We start from the raw sequence: 7,364 nt of genomic DNA, 5'->3' as shown, positions 1-7,364 counted from the left end.
GCAAGGCAAGGTGTTCGAGGTACCACACACTGTAAGGGGCTACAACTGCCAACCTCTCTGGAGAAGGCGAATATGCGATATTAACATGCTCGCCTGTATGGCGTTTTGCAACACCTTACCCTATGAGAGGAACGACCCCACATTCATGGCGTATCCTCGTAGGGTAGGCTTGGATTTTGTTGCCACTCTCCACGGGCAGAATGACTTCCCCATCATCTACAACTCCAACGCCACCTCCTTCGAGCATGCCCTCCTTTTTGATTTAGGAAGCCTAAGTGACTCCATGACACACTTTCTCGCAGACTTCTCCTCCTGTCTAGATCCCGCCTTTATAACTACATGTAATTACCTTAGGCTTCTTAAGCTATTACTCAAGCAAGATCCGACACCAAAAGAGAATGGCTTTCCCCCCCTCTTTTTTGATCCCAATGCTATTGATAGCTGCGCTATGGCATGCCTAATGATGAGAGCTAGCCTACTCCCCTCCTTTTGCCTAGCCCTCCTAGAGGACATGAATGACAGCTAGTTTACTAGGTGCAATCACCCTTTCCTCTCCACCACCTCTCTCCACGTCCGCATGAATTTGAAAGGATATATGCAAAGCTACCAATTTTTGAGCAAATCCATCTGACGCCCTTCCCCTCCTCATTCAGATGAAGAGAATTAGGCCCTGGCTGTCATTCCACTACTGTAACAAAAAAAAAAGTAAGAGCGGAGAAAAGAATAGCACAAAAAACACTCTCCACTGATTGGACAACATAGCCCACTTTGCAGAGCACTTACCACCACATAAAGCATGATCACTGCACCTAGGGGTTCTTAAGTTAGGCGTGTCTGGTGGCTTCAGTCGGCTGGCTCCACTCCCAACCCCCTAGCCCTTTTGCTCCCCCGCTTTACGCTTAGGGCACATCAAGGGCAAGACATACCTAGGGAGGTAACACTCGCCTATGGTTAGACCTGTCACCCTAAGCCACTTGCACCGCACCTCCCTTGGCACAAATGGGGTCCTCAAGTGTGGGACATCACCCACGCTCACCTATGGTTAGACCCACCTCCCCATTCCACTAGCACGAGCACAATGCACTAACATGATGAGGTAAGCACTCCCCTTAGGAACAACACTGCACCTTCTCCTTTCAAACATCACAAAAAGTAACAAATCACCAGCTTCGGAGGCCCTGTCAACCACGCAATACCTATTTGGCTCCTTTGACAAAAATTTCACAGCTCCCACAAGCACCTAAGTCTCCAAGTGGTCCTCACCATTGCACCACTTGGCCAATTGCCTGCCAACCTACAACAACACAGAGGTGCCATGGGATTGGCACCCCGTGTAGGAGAGGGGTAATGTTAACCGCAAGTCGAGATGGCGGAAAAAGGAGAAAAACATGGAAAAAGAGCAAAGACATGCAGGTGACCTCCAAAGCTAAGCCGGGGAAAAAAGCACAATTTTAAATGAAGGGCGCCTCAAAAAACTTGGAAAACTCTTGTAAAAGAGCGCCAGGCTCCATCTGTGCCAATTGTAAAATAGTAGACGGGTGTAGGCTAGAGGCATAAGGCTAGAAGAGGGAAATGGAAAAAAGACCTTGCCATAAGGGCCGGTCATGTAAAAAAGGGATGGGTGCCCATGGGATTTTAGGGTTTGTATATATAAAGTTCAAAAAGTGAATGAGAGCTCATTCTTTGGTGTGTGGCTAACAAGAGCTCTCTTCTTCTTCTCTTCTCCTCATCTTCTTGCTTGTGTGTGCTCTTGAGAGAGGGAGTGTGAGAGTGTGAGGGAATGAGTGTGTGAGAGTGAGGAATTAAGAGGGTGAAGCTCTCCATCTTCTCTTCTCTCCTTCTCTTCTCTTCTCTTCTCTTCTCTTCTCGCACGTGCAACTATGGAGGATGGAGCTTGGAGATGGGGGAGGCTTGAGGATGCTTGAGCTCGCATCTAGGATCATGGAGCTACCGGGGTGTGTGAGAGAGTAGGCAACTCGTATCGGCATCAAGGTAAGCTCATTACACTCATAGGATCGATGGCGCATCGGCAAGGTGAGAGATAGCCATTAGTGCTTGGCTTGGAATGCTTGAAACAATAAGCGGTCCGTGGGTCTTGGCGGTTGAGTGAAGGCTCCCACAGCTTGGCTTTGCCATAAATTATTTCAACTCCAAAGAGTCCCAACGATATGGATGGCACGATAACTGAACTAGTGGAAGATTTCACCTAGGACATTCAGTGTACAAGTATGTGATCCCACACTCAAGGCATCATAGGTTGGCCTTGTCTTCTTGATTAGCTTGCTCCCTTTTGAGGCATCGACATGAGATGTGTCCTAGATGTCCACAAGTCCAGCAATGGGTTCCTAGTTCTGTTCTCCTAGACCTCTACCTGTACCCAATGCCATCACCGGCACTGGTTTGAAATCCATCAAGATGGGAATACCCTCTTCGTCATATGAGATGTAAGAGTTCATGTATGCTTCGTCCTCATTTGGCTCTTCCATGTAATGTATCAGAGCATCACTCAGTGGATGGGTCACAATGGGTCCACTGGTCTAGGTATCCTTGTGGGGTTGATATCCATCCTAGGGATAGTTGGATTTGAATCATTGGGTACTGGGAGAGCTAGTGGAGCTCCCCTTTTAAAATATGGCGGTCTAATCTCGAGGTAGTAAGGCTGATTCTATGGTTGTATGGAAATCACCTTGGTAATTGGCAATGCATTACATAATGGCCAAACCTACCATAATTGGCATAGGATCTGGATCTAGGATCCATGCACTCGATTGGAAGGTGATTTTCTCCACAATGCACACATTACACATGAGGTTGTGTGGGCCTTCTCATCATCTCTTGCAGCCTAGTCAACTCTAGCTTCATGTCCACCAACTCTTAGGGCCCTGGTCAACACTCTTTCCCTTGTCTTGGGTGCTCTAGCTAGATCTTTCACTAACGTTGTAGCTCTTTTTGAAATTATAGAGGTAATATTGTCTCGTGTTGTGGGTCTTGAGCTCCTCTCCTAGAGTATGTCATCCACTCGTATGGCTTCTTTGAAGACCCTAGCTAGCGCATCCCTTTGCAGGGCTGAGTTGCTCACCAAGGCCTTGTAAAGCTCTTTACTTCGGATTCCACTTATGAAAATAGTGAAGAAGACTTCTTGTTTACTAGGTTGCTCTACGGCTAGGATTCTCTTAAAGAGACTCCACACATGGGTGGCATCCTTGTCCTTTTGTTTGACATTCATCAATCTAATGATGAGGCTGTCAAAGTATCCCACCTCTCAAAGAATCTCTTGATGAAGAGACTCTTGAGTTTATTGAAGTCATTGTGTTCTTGGCATTGTCTAGGCTAGTGTATCACATCCGTCCTTTTTCTCCTAGGTAAATTCCAAAAGCTAGTGTGCGTTGAGTAAGGTCTAAGAGACTGTTAGCCTCACATATTTGCTCTTGAACTACTCTACAAAGCTACACGGGTCATTGTTGAGCTGATACTTGTCGAGTTGCTTGGCAACCGCATGTATCTTGGTTTGGCTCCTAGAAGTTGGGGCGATTCTTAGTCATACTAGCAACAAAGTTTCCATGGCTGCTTTGGTCTAGTTATTGTAGCTGTGTTTTCTAAGAGTCACTTTGTAAGAAGCTTGGTTAGCATGAAGTTGGCTTCTAGTGCTTTCTCCCTCTTAGTGTTTAGTCCAGTCCTATTTCAATTGGTGAACGCTAAGACACATTGGACCTCGTGCATTTATATGTCTTGTCTCATCTTTTGAACTCTCTTTTTCGTGTTTTTCTCTGTTTTGGGCCTACTATTATAGTAGAAACCCTACTATGCGTTTCTATATTTTCCTTGTTTTTCCCTCACTTAAATGCATCCAAATCACAAGAAACCACTTACACTACTTCAATCCACTTATCTAAATCCAAAAAACAAAAAAACTTACTTGCAAAGGAGATCGAATACCTCTTCAACTCCCTTGCTTCCCTATCTCACGCACCAATTCGGTGCAACTTCTACTTCAATGCTTGATTCAGAGTGCACACAAGAACTCAAAGATTGAATCTGTTGGTCTTGGTAATGGAACCAAAATGTGGGAGCTTCTTCCTCGATTTCCAAGACCCATGGACCACTTATTGTTTCAAGCCAAGTGCAATGGCTACCTCTCACATAGTCATATGCGCTCTCACACCTATGAGTGTAGTGAGCTTACCTTCATGCTCGATCAAGTTGCCTCCTCTCACATAAGCTCTCCGGTAGCTCTACGATCCAAGGTGCAAGCTCAAGCAAGCTCGATCCTCAAGCTCCAAGCTCCCTACTCCATTGCTATAACACCATATTGGGGAATATGGGAATTTCTCATAAGTTTGGGTCACGTGGTCAAATCTTTGTATTTGTCATAACTTGAACACTATAACTCCAAATTGAGCACTCTATAGCTCAATAGATTCCATTTTTCAAGAACTTTCAAATGATAGGTCACATCATATGATTTTGAGAAACTTATAGGCATGTTATCTGGGTGCCACCTTTTTAGTATTCAAAACATGGGAATTGGAAGATTCCCAAACTCACTAATATTGTATTGCTATGCACTAGATAAGAGAAGAGAAGAGAAAAGAAATAGAAGATAGGAGAAAATGGAGAGCTTCTCCACCACAATCCCTCACCTCACACACTCACTCCCTCACACTCCCTCTCTCAAGCGCAAGCTTAAACAAGCAAGAAGAAGAAGAAGAAGAAGAAGAGGAAGAAGAAGAGAGCTAATTTTGGCCACACATAAGAATGAGCTTCTTCATTTACTTTTTGTCGTTTACACAAGCCCCAATCCCTTTTGGGACACCCATCCCTTTTTTACATGACCGACCATTTTAGGCTAGGTCCTCTTTCCCTATTCCCTTCCTATTTACATTGATCTTTCATGCATGCCCTTCTACATTTATAAATTGCACAGGAGGGAGCTTGTTGCTGGCACTCTTTTACAAAGATTTAGAGTGTGCTTTTATATTTAAAATGTGTATTTTCTCTTTTGCGCTAGGCCTTTTTTCCTCCTATTTCTTCAATTCGAGCTGCCTTTTTCCGCTTTGACTTCTTGCATCTTTTTAATTTTATTTTTTCTTTCTTTGTACTGGGGTTAACATAAATCTCGAGGATAATCCTGCATTGTCCAATCTTCTTTGTTTGTCTCATGAACACAGAAGCATGCTATTTTTCTCAGTCGAAAAAGATGCTCATGGAACATTGATATGTGATGCTCTATCATCTTTTGGTGTAAGACTCAAACATCTCAATTCAATTTCTATCTCTAGATGCCATGATGTTGTCATGCTATAACTAAGTGGCCAAAATTTGATTATCATTGTAGGTGGAGCAAATGTATATTGTCATAATGGATGCAAGATGTGCAGAAGCACCGATTCTTGAGGATCTTCTTGAGTGTATTATAGTACTTTGTCCAAATGAAATAGAGCTCACACATTTAATAGGAACAATAGTTGACGAAACTCTTGATGATACTATCCATGTTGCAAAAATATGTCAAAAGAAGGGTGTAAAGAAAGTTTTGGCAAAGTTAGGGAAAAAGGGTGTTTTTGTCTTGATTGTAGATGGAAATATTCTTGTCCAACTTGCATATCTAACTTCGATTGTCCTTGATACTATAGGTGCTGTGGTGACACGTTTACAATTGCATACAATGTGGCTTTTGTGGAAGGTCATGGTTGCCTCTAGTTTGCAACTACTACAACATCTCTATGTATTCATGAAAAGGGAGCCATTCCAAGCATACTTGAGAGAAAGGCAGTATTGGTTTGCTACAAGAAGTCAAAAATCCTTGATTCAAGGACAATGATGCTGCCTAGACACAAAGCATGTTGACCTAGTGAAAAGGTGTATGTTTGAGCAACAAAAAGAAAGTCAATTAAGAAGACTTTTTTGAAGGATGGATTTATATTGATGCTTGTGTCATGAAGCACACATTTCCCATGCCTCAAAGTATTACATAAGCATAGCTTGGTGCTATTAGATCATCTATAGCTTGTTGTCCTCTATGAATAATATTCTATAGTGTCCAATGTTTGGGGTAGAAATGGTGGTGGTAGACTCAATAGTTTAGTTTTAGTTAATTCGTGTAAAAGCATTGTTCAGCTAGCTCTATCACTGTACATGTCCTCATAGTGGACAAGGAAGCAAGTCCTTGCAAAGCTCCCAATACTTTAGTGGTAATCCCTTGACTTGCTGGCTTTAGGTTTTTCTTGTGAGCCATCTAGTAGGGTTATTAATGGATCTGGCTCACACAAATTGAGTCCAAAAGAGCAAAAACTTCATATAAGCTGCTCGATTGATAAGGCTTCTATTTCCAATGATTCAAGACTAAAGCTGCCATCCAAGGTAGGTCCCATATACATGCATGTCAAAACTGTTGGGAAGCAAGAAAACAATGGAGAGCTACATCAAAAACTGGCATGAGGTGCTTCTCTTGATCAAGCACATAACCTTGAATGCAAGTTTGAAATGGTTGCTCTAGATGCTTTTGATTTAGCATCTCTGAATCTAGCCTCTAAATCTAGCATGGATTCTCTTAGGTGCTTCTGAATTTGGCCTTTGAATCTAGCCTAGATTAGAAGGTCAATCCACTCTCTGAAGTCTCACTTAAAGACTATTCTCCCCAAGTAATGCTTGCTTCATATCTTAAGCAAATCAGCTCCCATGGCTACCCCTTTATCAAGTAATGCTTGCTTCATATCTTGAGCAAATAAGCTCCCATGGCTACCCCTTTATCAAATCTGTATCTAATATAGTAAATGCCAGTTGTAGAGCCCTTTCAAGCCACTTCTACGATATTAGAAACTATAAAAATGGTTTAAATCACCTTGTTCTTGATGCCAATAGCCTACAATACTACTATAGCTTACATGATGCTTTCACCCTCAAAATAGTTATAATCTTGCTTGAAATGATCAATAGAATCAAGATAGAGCATATATTTTGGCCATGGATGCATAGGAAGAGAGATATTTTGATGAATCCACCATGAAACCTTGAAGGAAGAAGGAAGAAGAAGCTTGCTTTCAAAAGCAAGTAGCACTAGTCTCTCTTTGTGATCCATTTCTCTTTTACCAAACTAGCTATTGAAAATACCTAGAATTGAGTGACGACCTACTATTTTGATGTAAATGCCTTCATATCTATGCCTTCTAGCTTCAAAAGATATCCAAATTTGTCTTATTTCAACTATAGGCATTGTGAGAGCCTTCGCTTAACCGCCAAGACCCATGGACTGCTTATTGTTTCAAGCGTTCCAAGCTGAGGACTAATGGCTACCTCTCACATAGCTGACGCGCCATCCATATCTACGAGTGTAGTGAGCTTACCTCCATGCGGATCGAGTTACC

At 42.6% G+C, this 7,364-nt stretch overlaps 1 pseudogene; it reads left to right on the top strand.

Annotated features, from left to right (window-relative positions):
- Window positions 1-5,172: 5,172 nt before the first annotated feature.
- Window positions 5,173-5,847, top strand: LOC148026865 (ribokinase-like; annotated as a pseudogene).
- The last annotated feature ends 1,517 nt before the right edge of the window (window positions 5,848-7,364 follow it).

This window comes from Lygodium microphyllum, chromosome 13 (genome assembly GCF_053477565.2).
Source record: "Lygodium microphyllum isolate KBCC chromosome 13, Lygodium_microphyllum_v1.1.10, whole genome shotgun sequence".
Lineage (NCBI taxonomy): Eukaryota > Viridiplantae > Streptophyta > Polypodiopsida > Schizaeales > Lygodiaceae > Lygodium > Lygodium microphyllum.
The sequence above is the reverse complement of the archived record's forward strand: the minus strand, read 5'-3'. Positions and strand labels throughout refer to the sequence as shown.